Below are 15411 nucleotides of genomic sequence, written 5' to 3' on the forward strand. Positions count from 1 at the left end.
CCAAGAATGATCACTTAGACTCCTGATCCCCCTGCCTCTGCTTTCTGAGTGCTATAATTATGGTGTGCAGTATTACACTGTTACTGGATTTGGGGAGTCCTTGGTCTCATTAATAAAAGTAGTTAAGAATTGACTTAACCACCTTGATATACGTCCCATGTGCAGTCACCAAAGATAGATGCCGATATGGATGTCAGGAAGTGCATGCTGACAGGAGCCTGATACAGCTGTCTCCTCGAAGGTCTGCCAGAGTCTGACATACCCAGAGGCGGATGCTGACAGCTAACCATTGATCTGATCAAGGGTTCCCAATGAAGAAGTTAGAGGACTGAAGGAGCTGAAAGGGTTGGTGGCCCCAAGAGGAGAGCAACAGTGCCAGCCAACCAGAGCTCCCCAGGGTCTAAACCACCAGCCTGGGAGCACAAAGGGAGGCACCCATGATTTCAGCTGTATACTTAGGGGTGGATGGCCTTGTCTGGCATGGGTGGGAGAGGAGATCCCTGGGCCCATGAAGGCTGAACACTGATCGGGGAGGTATTTGAGGGTGGAGAGGGGAGACTGGGGGTAGGTGGGGGCACACCCTTATGGAGGTAGGAGGGGGGACGGGATAGGGGGGTTCCTGGGTGGTAGGGGGAATGGGGTGAGGGATAAAATCTGAAATATATTTTAAAGAAATAATTAAAAAAAAGAATTGACTTAAATTGAAGCTCAAGAGCAGTTTTATTTTATTTTATTTATTTCTTTTTTTCAGGCAGGAGAGCTGTGAGCTTCAGCTGCGGTGTGGAGGAGAGGAGAAAGAGCTAGCCTATTGAAGCTGGCAGTCACACGGTGGGAAGGGAGGCTTCAGAGACAGAATAAGGGATGAAGGGTGCAGGGGTTCGGGACATGGCCAGGGACCCTAAGTATTAAGGGAAATGTGTTTAGAAAAGATGAAAAGAGGAAAGGGGGAAGCCTGCCTTCCTGAGTAACTCAGAAAAGTGAGCAGACTTCCTTTGGGTGTAGCCTGGTGAACTGCATAGGGCCAGGATTCTGGCTCATTAAAGGACTAATTATTCTGCCATCTCTTCAACATGGCTTACAATGACCCAACCTTCCTACGGGTGTTCCTTGGCCAAGTGATCAAGGGCCTAAGGCCCTACTGGGTTAGGCCAGAGATTTTGTTCTCTTGACCAGAGGAGTAAATGTTCCGTGGTGCTAGGAGTCGAACCCAGGTCTTTATACATTGTAGAGAAATACTCTGCCAGCTGAACTACATCCTTTACCTCTTGTATACGGTATTGTTGAGACAGGATCTCAATGAATATCTCAGCCTGGCCTCATACTATGTCTATCTGCCTGCATCCGTCTCCACAGTGCAGGTATTTCTGGATAAGCTAACACATCTGGCTTTTTAGTTTTAGTTTTCTTCCAGGTGGAACCTGTTCTGAATTTTCTCTGCAGCCTTATAGTTATCTCAGTAGCTGAAAATACAAATAAATGTAGAGTGCTGGGCATGTGGCTCAATGGTAGAGAGCTCACCTAGCATGCACAAGGCTGTAGGTTCAAAGCTCAGGACAAGGGAAAACATTTCAACCTAGGGGCTACTTATAAGCAAGCAGCTGTGCTCTGTGTGTCTTGGAGAGCATGTGTATTTTCCTTCCTCAAAAGAACAGAAAAAGCCCAACTCTCCTTATTACAAAGTTCTTTACTTTGTAGTATGCTAATTACCTTATTAGCAGATACTTGGGTTTTGCTTCAAATACTGGCTCCTGCAGAAGATGTGGCCAGATACATCATTGTGTAAGGTGAACTTCAGCAAAAGAAGAAAGACTAGGAAGTTGTTGACGATGGAATATAATCAGAGTCATTCTTTGAGCTGCTCCTGGCCAGGGTGGACGGGCCCCACACAGGAGCATAGCCTGTGTCCACACAAAACAGTTCTTTCTTCAAAAGCAGTAAGATAACTTATTCTGGGGGCTGAAGAGATGGCTCACTGGTTAAGAACACTCCTGTGCTTGCAGAGGGTGTGGATTGGCTTCTCAGCACCCACATGGCAGCTTAAGACTGCCTGTAATTCCAGCTCCATGGGACCTAACACCCTCTTCTGACCTCTGAGGGCTCCTGCACTCATGTGGTACGCAGCCATATGCTCAGGCACATGCACATACAGATAGATAGGTAGATAGGTAGATAGATAGATAGATAGATAGATAGATAGATAGATAGATAGATAGATAGGAAGATGATAGATGATAGACAGATAGATGATAGATGATAGATAGATAGATAGATAGATAGATAGATAGATAGATAATTTTTAAAAGGAGAATGTATTCTGGAGACAAATATAAATTATCTTGGCTCAAGACATCAAATCTAAGTCACCTCAAATACCATGTTACAACATGGTGATGGATTCATTCATTCATTCATTCATTGAGGCAGGGTCTCACATGGCTCTGGCTGGCCTCTAACTCCTTATGTTGCAGACGATGACCTTGGTCCTCCTACCTCTGCTTTCTCAGTGCCAGAGTCAAAGGCATGTACCACCGTGCGAGTTTATGTGATGCTGGGGATGGAACCCAGTGCTTCCTGCATGTCAGACAAGCACCCACCAGCCGAGCTACAGCTCAGTTTCCTTAGGCTTTTATAGTAAGAGAACAAAGAAAGTCATCAATCAAGGCACTTTTAATAACGTCTATGGACATCTATGGCAGGCAGCTTTGGCAAAGCTTTGAAACCTCAGAATCTGAGGCTGATATTTCCAGCCTTTGAGTTGGTGGAAGCTAGCGACTGGTTAGTACACCTCAAAAGATTTCACCAGATAGTGAGGATGTTAGTTTAGGAGTGCGAAAGAGACTACCAAAGGGGCTGAAAATAGCCTAGAGAATTTGACTCTGGACCTGCAACATTCCAACTCCCACAATCACAGTTCTTTTGAGTCTGCCTTTAGACTCTTTAACACATGAGAGGCTTTTTCTTGAGAATTTGCTTTTATACCTGTAAGGTGTTTCAGTCTTGGTGGAGGTGTCTCTATTAGTACCTTTCTGGGGCAGGGCTATCAAAGCCATTTTTTTTTTTTTTTTTGTTTTTTTTTGTTTTTGTTTTTTTTTTTTTTTTTTTGTTGTTGTTTTGTCTTGTTTTTGGTTTGGTGTTATCTTTAATGGTGAAGATCAAACCCAGGACTTCATCATATAGTACCTGCAAGTGTTCTAGCACTGAGCTTCAGCTGAACCCAGCAAGCTGTGCTTGACCACACACCAACATTTCTGAGAGGCCTCTCTGGGCTTCTTTCCTCTCCTTTTGAACACACTTGCTCTTCCCTGACACCCATCATTCTGGTCCTGCCTCTGGTTTCTGCCAGTTCAGCTTCCAAGCACACCTGCTGGGCACATCAAAAGCTTTACCCCATGCATCTATCTCTCCATCATCCTGCCCTGCAACTCCTGCCAGCAAGCACCCAGGGGACAGAGTTCCTGGGCTGCTGTTCTGCATCCTCTGACTTACAATCAGGTCCCAAAGCCAGCTACACAGGCACAGTCAGTGAGCTGACATGTTAGCTCCAGAGCATAAGTATGGACCAGTAGGACACTTACCTAGTGTGCTGGTTTAAACAAGAATGTTTCTCATAGGCTCAGATGTTTGAATGCTTGGACCCAGTTGGTGAACTCTTTGGGAAGGATTAGGAGGTGTGGCCTTGTTGGGGGAGGTGTGTCAAGGGGGTTATTGTTAGGGGTTTCAAAAGCGCTCACCAGGTCTGGTACTCTCTGTTTGCTTCCTTGGACCAAACGACTACTGTTCCAACATCACGCCTGCCAGTGTGCTGCCAGGCTCCCACCATGATGATAATGAACTAACCCTCTGAAACTGTAAGCCAGCCACCAATCAACTGCTTTCTTTTATAATTTGCCTTGTTCATTGAGTCTCCTCAGAGCAATAGAACAGTAACTAACCCTAGTATGCAGTGGGTTGTGGGTTCAACCTCTAGCATTGAAATAAAATATACTACAATAAGAGGCTGGGGATAGAGCTTGGGTGATGGCATGCATGTCTGCTGAGCATGTGGGAAGAAGCTCTGCCTTTGATCTCTAGCACTGAGGAAAAAGATGCAGCTGGACCAGAAGCTCAAGGTCACCCTGGGCTAAGATGAGATGGAGGTGCTAACTTTCCTAACTGCAACAGTATGTGTTGTACTTGTGTACTGAAACTAAAACATCACAGTGTGACATATAAACATATGGTTATTTAACTGGGCATGCCTTTAACCCCAGCACTGTAGAGGCAGAGGTAGTGGATCTCTGAGTTCAAGGCCAGTCTGATATCTACAGAGCACCCAGGACAGCCTCAGCTACACAGAGAAACCCTGTCTTGAAATGAAATACAAAACAAAGAAGTTTGTGTGTGTGTGTGTGTGTATGTATGTGTGTATGTATGTATGTATGTATGTAAGTATGTATGTATGTTGGGATAATCTTCTTGTGTACTGTGTAAAGGTTATCTTTGCATTGTTTAAATGTTGCTTTCTGTACCAGCAGAGTACTGTCTGGACTTTGGCATTGTTATTTTTATGAAGCATCACCTGTCTCAGTGTTATGTAAACATCTTCTCCATCACCTTCTGATTGGCTTAATAAGGAGTTGATGGCCTATGGCAGGGTAGGAGAGAAAAGGTGGGGCATCCAGGAAGAGACAGGAACTCTGGGAAAGAATCAGGCAGTTGGGGGTGGGGTGAATTTGACAGGAGGAAGGAACAGGTGCCAGGACTGGAGAGGTAATGGTCCTGTAGCAGAATGTAGATTACAGTAAATGGGTTAATTAAGATATATGAGCTATTTGGGAACAAGCGTAGCTCTAAGGCCCAGGCATTCATAAATAAATATAAGTCTCTGTGTCATTAGAAGCTGATGGGTTTAGATAGTTCAACAGTATATATGAAGCACATAGTATATATTATTTATTAACAAGTAATAACTACCTATGGTTATTATATATTACATATAGTTATTATATTGTATATAATTTTTATATATGGTTATATATAACATATAATAACTATATAGAGTATATACTTTATATTATTTATTAACAAGTAATGACTACGTATACTTATTATAAATATATAGTTTAACTATATATAATATAGTAACAATATAATGTTGTAAATTTAATTTTTTCAAACCTTTTTATGGTTTTTTGATACAGGGTTTCTCTGTATAGCCCTGGCTGTCCTGGAACTCACTCTGTAGACCCGGCTGGCCTCAAAGTCCTCCTGCCTCTGCCTCCCAAGTGCTGGGATTCAAGGCGTGCGCCATCACTGCCCAGCTCAAACCTTATTTTTAATGATGGTTCTTAAATGCTTTAACCTCCCTTTTAGCTCACCACCCATCAGAGGTTGTAGAAAAGAAAGGATACAGGGAAGTGGATCTGTTTAGAAAGGTTCTTTGGAGCAACTCCTATCTGTGTTGTCTGGAAATCAGCTGTTCTGTTCACAGGTTAGCAGAGGCGGCTCCATCCACTTGTAAACTCTTCGTGGGTACATCAACAATCCAGTCAGTAGAGTCAGGTTAGCAAACACGAATCAGCAGCTATGGCAATACCTAACAGAGACAGCTAGGTCTCAGCCTTGGCTCCAGTGAGCAGGAGGAAGGACTAGGAGGAATGCCAGAATAAGTTCCCGGCTGTGCCACAAGCCTTGCATGGCTAGCTCTATCAGTAAGTCAAACTCTGCCACTGTCACTGTCCTTTGAGTCCTATTTAAACCCTCCAGACATCACTTGTCTTCCAAGTGCCTTGCCTCAGCATGGGTCTTGTCTCATCATGTGCATCCAATCAGTCAGAGTCCTTGGAAGTGGCAACAGACTGCAGCACACCACCAGAAGTGTTTTGGTGTGTTTCTCTCTATGGAGTCCCGACAAATGCAGCTCAACTACTCAATGTAAAGTGAACCAATACATGGGTGTCATTAGCAAAGAATCCTTCATCACATATATTTCACATGCTTGCTTTAGCAGAACATTCTCTCACCTGTGTCTGCTTCAGCAAAATGTTCCTACATGAGTCCGCCTTAGCTTTTCACCTGTGTCCATTTTAACTAAACGTTCCTTCACGTTTGCCCCAGAAAAACCCTATCCAACTGACTTTCCAAAGAACCCTTATGTTTCCACTTCATAATATAGTTAATAACCATTAATAAGGATTTGAGGCTCAAGTGTAGCACACTAATGTAGCGGGAAATTTTCCCAAAAGTTGGGAGGAGCTAAGATGGGAGGAGAAAGAAGAGGAAGGGGAGGAGTAAGGAGAGGAAGAGGAAAGAAGGAAGAAGGGAGAGGGAGAGATGAGAGAGTGGGGAACATGGAAGCGGATGTGTGCGTGTCTTTAGCAGTCAAAGGTAGTTGGTATATCTAGGTTGGGTTATACCTCTGATTGTGTGGGCATCTTGTTATTGATCATTACCAAATATATAAGCCTTTGGATAGTCTAAGCATTAGAGTCTCATTTGTACTGAGCTCGCATGGATGGTCTGGGCACTGCCCAGCCTTGCGGAGACAGCGTGGAAGATCCGCAGAGCCATCTCCCATGCTGGCGTCTCGTGGGTGGCAGGGCTGGTGTTTCTAGCTGCGTGCTTACGTGCCCTCGGGCCGTGGAACGTGGCAGCTGAGCTAGGCAGAGCCGCAGCGGTTTAGATGGTCGGCCTGCACAGCCCTGCTTTTTAAATATTTACTTCAACACACTAATGATCATTTGCCTAGCATAAGCTAGTCCTTGGATCCTAACTAGCACTTCAGAAAACCAAAAAAAGTATGTTCCACCCTCGTGTGTAATGTGGTTTATGTTTGTATGTGGAGGTGTGTTCCCCCATGTGCCAATGCACAGGCCAGACATGGATGTGAGCTGATGTCGTGTGTGTGTGTCTCTCTCTCTCTCTCTCTCTCTCTCTCTCTCTCTCTCTCCCCACCTTAGTTTGAGACAGAGTCTCTCTTAGTGAGCATGGTGTTCTCCACCTTGCCTAGATCTGCTGGCCATTGAGCTCCTGGGATTTGTGTGGCCGCTGAGGATCCAAATTCAGGTCCACACAGTTGCAGAACAAGCACTTGACCTCCTCAGCTATCTCCCCTAGCCCCAAGAAGCTGTTTAAGGAGCTGAAAATGTCATCTACATTGGTTTGATCATTACATACTATATGTGTATTGTAGGAAGCCGTGGTTAGCGCCATTCCAAGATGGCGCGGGCATCGTGTCCTCCACAAGTAAACAACTAACTGCGCCGGTGCAAAGAGGCAAAAGCGCGCCAAAGTCACTGCCCATCCCGGGACGTATTATGGGTAATGAGTGAACAGCCAATCAGAAGTGAATAAGTCACTCTAGGGTGTATTTAAGCAGAGCCTCTTCCTGTCTCCCTGTCTTTTCCGCTTCTGCTTATACGAATAAAGTCTCGCTGTGGTAATCACCCGAATATTGCCTCACGTGTCTCTCTTCCACGGGCGAAAGGGGACACGGGAGGCGCGAGGAACATCGATGTTCCGAGCCCCTCCCCTGTCCCCTTCGCCTGCAAAAAAGGACACATGAGGCAACTGCAGCTTCCTACAGTGTATATTGAATTACCATACTGAATGTAGATGAATGTGTATGAATTAGAATATCAGGTTAGACATCATGGTGCATATAAGTAACTCCAACTCTTGAGAAGCTGAATTAGGAGGACTTCAAGTTCTAGGTGGACGTGAGCTCTGTAGAAAGACTATCTAAATTTAAAAAAAGTAATATTAATAAGAAATAAATCATTAGTGGAGCATAGTGTCACAGTCTTGTCTCCAAGAAGGACCATGATCATACTGGTTTCCAGGCCTGGTGGTTACCTGGGTTCTGATGGAGCAAGGCCTGGGAGAGCTGGCTTGGGGTGACGAAGACAGCAAGAAGCAGCAGCAGGGTCAGGGTGGGGTACTTTTTCTTCTTTCTTTTAAAAATGTATTGTTTTTAAAAATTATGCACATGTCAGGTCTGCTGCACGTGTACAGGTGCCCATGGAAGTAACTGTGAGTCATTTGATATGGGTGTTGTGAACTCTCTGCAAGGGCAGTTTCTGTGTGCTCTTTAAAAAAAATTATTTATTCTTATTTCATTTTATTTGCATTGGTGTTTAGCCTGTATGTATGTCTGTATGAAGGTGTCAGGTCTGCTGGAACTGGAGCTACAGACAGTTGTGAGCTGTGAACTCAGGTCCTCTGGAGAGTAACCAGTGCTCTTAATCACTAAGCCATCTCCAGCCCTCATGCATGTTTTTAACCACTGCACACTTGGTGGTGTGAATATGCTTGGCCCTGGGAGTGGCACTCTTGGAGGTGTGACCTTGTTGGAGTGGGTGTGCCTTTGTTGGAGGAAGTGAGTCACTGTGGGGATGGGCTTTGAGGCTCTCCTTCTAGCTGTTTGGAAGTCAGTCTTCTGGTTCCCTTCAGAACAGGATATAAAACTTTCAGCTCCTTCTCCAGTGCCACGACTGCCTGGATGCTGCCATGTTCCTGCCTTGATGATAATGGACTGAACCTCTGAACCTGTAAGCCAGCCACGATTAAATGTTGTCCTTGATCATACAAGAGTGGCTTTGGTCATAGTGTCTCTTCGCAGCAATGGAACGCTAAGACAGAAGTTGGTACCAGGGACTGTGGTATTGCTGTGATAAGCCTGACCATGCTTGTGTTTGGAAGAACATAGATTTTGGAACTTTGGATTTGGAAAGTAGTGGAATGCTTTAAGTGGGACTTAATGGGCCATCCTAGTAGGGACATGGAATCATTGGTGCCGAACGGGACTTGAACTGTGAGGGTCTGGTTTCAAAGGTTTCAGAGGAGGAGAATGTTAACATGTGGCCTAGAGACTGTTTTTGGTGAAGAACGTGGCTGCCTTTTGCCCTTATCTGAAGAGTCTTCCTGAGGCTAAGACTAAAATGAAGGGAATCAGATTAATTGCATTGACAAAGGAAGGCTCAGAAAAGCTCATCTGCATAGTGACACACTTCTTTCAACAAGCCACACCTACTCCAACAAGGCCACACCTCCTAATAGTGCCACGCCCTGGGCCAAGCACATTCAAACAACCAGGAAGCATCTCTCCACCCCACTTCCCCATTCCCCTCTGTCCCCCATTTTTAAGACAAGGTCTTGTGTACTCCAGACTGTCTCCAAGCCCCCTAAGTTATCACTGATAACCTTGACCTCTTGATTCTCTTGCCTCTACGTTCCAAGAAAGAGCTGGGATTACAGGTGTGCACACGCCAGGTTTAATGTGAATTGCTGCACGACTTTAATCCCAGCACTTGGGAGGCAGAGGCAGGCGGATTTCTGCGTTCGAGGCCAGCCCGGTCTATGGAGTGAGTTCCAGGACAGCCAAGGCTATACAGAGAAACCCTGTCTCGAAAAACAAAAACAAAAACAAACAAAAAAAAAAAAAGTGAATTGCTTACATCAGATTGGCCTATGGGCATGTCTGTGGGAGACTGTCATGATTAATGATGGGTGTGGGAGGGCCAACCCACCGTTGGCAGAACCATTCCTCAAGTAGGTGTTTCTGGGCTGTATAAGAGACTGGTTAAGTTAGAGCCTTCACAGAGAGTAAGCCAGCAAATGAACCAGCAAGCATCATTCCAGGGCAGCCAGGGCTACACAGAAAAACCCTGTCTCAAAAAAACCAGAACAACAACAAAACCTCAGCAGACTGTTACCCGCGCTGGAACGTGGGATTTGTGGTAGCTTACATTTGTGTTCCTGGGCCACGGTCACTCAGACTTGACTCCAGAATAAAGTGTCCTTATTTCCTTTGAGATGTTTGTTTTTTGTTTGCCCAGTACATAAATTTGTATCCAACTTAAAACTGAATACTTTTCTGATCATAATTATAGTTAGTCAGACTGTGACCCATAGTTGCTTCCAGCTGGAAATGGGTATTTGGAGTGAGTCATGGGGACAGAAAGGTGGGTTTCTGAAAAGCCAGATGACCTTTGATTGTAGCTGGAGGTGGGGTCTGAGGAGGGTGGGGACAGAGAAACCAGCTCAGCTAACTTCTCACCCAGCACTGGAGTGCTTGCGCTTCTGTGCCCTACCTGCCTCTGCACTGGCCAGATTTCTCCTTTGTTGAGGGTCGTTTTCAGGCCAGGTCCCTGGGATGGGGGAGGAGTCTCACATCACATTGTTGCAGAAAGATCCTGGCCAGTGAATGGGCAGGAGCCACTCCCAGCCGAGGTGAGTGGAAGTGCGAGGGGCCACAGTGGAGTGAGTCACGCTTGAGTCACCCCTGAGTGACTCAGAAACGGGAATGGAGTCTCCTGCTGGGAGGACAGTGGGACAGGAAATTCCAGCTGGCTGAAGGGAGGCATAAGGTCTGGGGATGGTGAACACAAAGTTTACAAAAAAGGGCGAGTTTGAGGAGCAGGGAGAGGATCCTCAGAACTTGCCAAACAGGAAGTCCTATCTGGACAACAGGTGGGGGCAAGGCAGCAGCTAATGATCCCCAGTCCAGGGGAGAAGTCATGAGGGCCTAAGTGCTGACCATAGTGCATAGATGAGGCACACCTCAGGCTCCGTACTGGCCAGGGAGCCTCCCATGCCTGCTATAGTCCTCTGGAAGGCTTCCCACTCCAAACCTGGAACTCAATAAACCCTAAGGATGTATACTGGCATTATTTCACTATGATGCTATAGCAGCTTTGGCTCCCCCCCCCCCCCCCCCCGTTTTCTTTTCTAAAGCTAGAGTGTCACTATGTAGTAGTATGTATGGCTGGCATGACTGTGAACTCCCTATGGAGACTGGGCTGGCCTGGGCCTCACAGGAATTCACTTCCCCTCTGCCTGTGCCTGGGATTATAGGGGCGTGCTACCAATCCTAGCTTAATGGTTTTTTTTTTTTTAAATGTAGGTTTTAGAAATAAAAACCTTCCTATTTTCATTGTCAACACTTCTCCTTTGGTCTTCAACTTAAAAAAAATAAAAAAAAGAAAAAGCTTTGTTACTGGAGAGATGGGTGTAATAGAGCCCACACTGTTATTACAGAAGATCAGAGTTTGGTGCTCAGAGCCCACATCAGATTACTTACGACGGCCTTTAATGCCAGCTCCGGGAGGATCTGATACCTCTGTCCTCGGTAGGTAGGTACGTACACTCATGCACACACACCACACACCGACACTCAGATACTTACACTTTTTTTTTGAGACACGGTTTCTGTGTAGCCTTGGCTGTCCTGTGTAGCCTTGGCTGTCCTGTGTAGCCTTGGCTGTCCTGTGTAGCCTTGGCTGTCCTGTGTAGCCTTGGCTGTCCTGGGACTTGCTCTGTAGACCAGGCATTAATCGTACTCATCAGAAGACCACTACCACAATTTTAAGCCAAATTTGAAACAACCTTTAATTAAATACTGGCCAGGTTAATGGACTCTAGGCAGGCCCATAACTGAGTTCTAAGGAAAATGGCCCAAGTCACAGTTTGCAGATGCTTAAAAAAGGCAAAATACACAATTCACTTCATTTCCACTAGGTCTAATCAGGGGCAAGTGTACATTCTGATGTAACTCCTGTCCACACATGATCAAGTCTATCCGGTACAAATGTATGGAACAAACAGGAATGTATTCTCTTTCTTTCTTAAGATTTATTTATTTATTTCATGTATGTGAGTACACTGTCACTGTCTTCAGACACACCAGAAGAGGGCATCCGATCTCATTACAGATGGTTGTGAGACACCGTGTGGTTGCTGGGAATTGAACTCAGGACCTCTGGAAGAGCAGTCAGTTCTCTTAACCACTGAGCCATCTCTCCAGCCCCAGGAATGTATTCATAACTGCAAACAGAACTCTTAACCTGTCAGGTCTATTTTTCCTGTTTTGATTTCATACAGGCTGGCCTCAAACTCAAAGTGATCTGTCAGTCTCTGCCTCGGAGCACTAAGATTAAAGGCACGCATGGTTAATTAACAAAGAAAATTAAGTCTTCTAAAAAAAACTTTAAATACATTTTAAATTTTACTTTTATTTCATTTTATTTATTTTGAGACAGGGTCTCACTATGTAGTCTTGGCTGGACTGGAATTTCTATATAGACCAGGCTGAACTCACAAGGATCTGTTTGCCTCTGCTTCCCTGAGCAAATACAGGTACCACTACACCCAGCCTAGCTTTATTTAGTGTGTGTGTGTGTGTTGCACATGTGATGGTCAGAAGACAATTTGAAGGAGTCAGTCCTTTGGTTCTTACCTTCCACCAGGTGGTTTCTGGGAATTAGCTCCTATCTGCAAGCTGGGCTGCAGGATCCTTAACCCAAGGAGCCGCCGTGTTGGCCTTGGTCTTTGAGGATTTTTGCTGTTGTTTTGAGACAGGGTCTCATGTGGACTAGGCTGGCTCAAACATGCTCTATGCTCCTAACTGCTGACTCTAATCTCCAGCGCTGATCTTGAGCTTCTCTGATTCTCCCGCCTCCTCTTCCAATGTTCTGGCACTATAAGGGGTGCCCCACGTATCCTTGGCTTTTAAAATTTAGGAGTGGGCACCACCAAGAAAATAGCCACTGTCATGGCAGCCCAGCCCCATCCCAAGCTGTTTTGGGGAATAAATGAAAATGAGAGTAGTAAAGAAACCAAAAAAGCCACTCCATGGTTGAAAAGGGAAAAGTTTATTTCAAACTGCCGAGGCTGTCTCCCCGGAAAGCAAAGAGAAGGAACAGGAAAGATATTCAGGGTTGAATGGGGATGGGAGAAAGGGGGCCTGTGAGCTGACATGGGGCTTGTGAGTAGGGACTGAGGAAGGCATATTGACCTTCACAAGTTAATAGACATCACAGTCATGTGTTAATAGCGGGCCACAAGTTTCTCAGGCCAGAGATAAGGAGAATGACTCCCTTTTTAGCAAGCAGGAACTTTCTTCAAGTCCCTGAGGAAATGGCTTTTGAATAGATGCTAGATCTTGGGAAAAGGACCTTCTTGGGGGACCAGACAGGGAGGCCTACCATGTGTTCCAGAGTCCATTTCTGTGAATCTCTGGTTTTATGACTGTGATTTGGGTTCTGTTTCCTCCAACAAGGCCACCTGTCCTAAGCTTTTCCAAAGAGCACCATCAAGTGGGGAGGAAGCATTTAAATGCCTAAGACTATGGAGAATATTCTCATTCAAATCACCATAGCTACATAGTAAATTCCACACTAGGCTGTGCTGTTAAGTGAGACCTTGTCTCAAAACCACAAAACTGTGGCTGCAGAGCTCAGCTGGCTGAGTGCTTGCCTAGTGTCTTACTTAGAATTTCATTGCTATGAAGAGACACCATGACCATGGGAAACGTTTAACATTTAAAGGAAAACGTTTAATTGGGGCTGGCTTACAGTTTCAGAGGTTCAGTCCCTTATCATCATGGCCAGAAGCATGGCAGTGTGCAGGCAGACATGATGCTGGAGTTGCTGAGAGTTCTACATCCGGATCCAAAGGCAGTTCGAAGGAGAAAGATACTGAGCTTGGCTTAAGATTTTGAAACCCCAAAGCCTACTCCAAGTGACACATTTCCTCCATCAAGGTCACACTCACTCCAACAAGGCCACACCTCCTAATACCTTTCCAGTAAAGCCTCTCCCGATGACTAAACATTCAGATAGACGAGCTTACGAGTTTACGAGCTTACGGAGGGCCATCCTCATTTAAATCACCACACCCAGCATGCACAAAGCCCTGGATTGATCCCCAGAGCAACATACAGCAGGTATGGTGTTGTAAGTCCGTAATCTTATCACCCAGGAGGCAGGCACTTTGACTTGTGCTGGGAAAGGCCCAGATTTCACCGGTCCCTGTGCCTTCTAGACTGTTTTTGTTACTTATTGTTGCCCTGCCCAGACACCCAGCAGAAACAGCTTAAGGAGGACAGATGACTTTTGGCTCACAGGTGCTTCCAGCAGTCATGGCAGGGAAGGCACAGTGGAGCACCTGGTCGTGGTGGGAGCTGAGGAAGGGGTTATTCATGGCCAGGAGGAAACAGCCCAGGCTGGAACGAGAAGCTGGTAATAACCTCAAAAGCCCACCCCTCTTGAATTGCCAGCCCCCATCTACTAAAGTTTCCACAGCCTTCAAAACAGCACCATAAGCTGAGAACCAGACCTTTAGAACAGTACTGCAGGGACATATTCCTCACCAGTCACCAGTGCCTAGCACAAAGCTCACCAAGGACACGGTAGCTAGCAGATCACTGTCATAGAATGGGAAATAAAAAAATGAAGAGCAGGGAGGGGAGAGATATTTGGGGTTGGACCAGAATAGCTTGGTGGCAGGAGCTGGGCTCATCTATGAGGAATTTTTTTCTTTGTCTATCTGTCTTTCTTTCTTTCTATCTGTCTTTCTTTCTATCTATCTTTCTTTCTTTCTTTCTTTTTTTTTTGAGATAGGGTTTCTCTGTATAACATTCTCTGGATGTTCTGGACTCATTTTGTAGACCAGGTTGGCCTCAAACTCAGAGAAAGCTGCCTACTTTTGTAGGCAGTACTGAGATAAAAGGTGTGTACCACCACACAGGTAAGGAATTTTTTCTTAATTAAATAACTTGCTATGGGAAGACCTACTTCTAATCCGGATCTTTGAGATGGGAAAATACAATTTTAATCCAGATTTTTAAGGTGGGAAGATCCACCTTTAATGTGGACCACACCTTATGGCTGCTGCTTCTATAAAGGATGTGGAGGAAGGAAGCTTGCTGCCTCTTTGCCTGCTTGCCCTCACACTTGCTAGCAAGTCCGTTCCTTCACTGGCACTGGAGTCTACTTCTTCCAGATTCTAGTGTGTGCTGAAAACCAGCTGAGACATCCCGCCCTACGGACTGAGCAACTACCATATTCTTGGACCTTCCATTGGTAGACAGCCATTGTTGGACTAGTTGGATGACAGCATGGAAGCCATTTTAATAAAGCAGATATATATATAATTCATTTTATACACATGTTTTATATAAAGCATATATATATACATTTCATTTTATACACATATTTTATATGTATATACATTTGTATATACACATTTATATATCTTATATATATATACATTTTAAAAAGATTTATTTATTTTATGTATGTGAGTACATTGTCTTCAGACACACCAGAAGAGGGCATCAGATCCCATTACAGATGGTTGTGAGCCACCATGTGGTTGCTGGGAATTGAACTCAGGACCTCTGAAAGAACAGATGGTGCTCTTAACCACTGAGCCATCTCTCCAGCCATATATCATATATATATATATGTGTGTGTGTGTGTGTGTGTGTGTGTGTGTGTGTGTATGTATATATACATATGTATATATACACACACGTAATATATTAAATACACACACATAATATATTAAATGTGTGCATCTACTATATAATGAATGTGTATGTATACGCGCACACACACACACACACACACACACACACATATTCATTCTATA

This window comes from Arvicanthis niloticus, chromosome 9 (genome assembly GCF_011762505.2).
Source record: "Arvicanthis niloticus isolate mArvNil1 chromosome 9, mArvNil1.pat.X, whole genome shotgun sequence".
Taxonomy (NCBI): Eukaryota; Metazoa; Chordata; class Mammalia; order Rodentia; family Muridae; genus Arvicanthis; species Arvicanthis niloticus.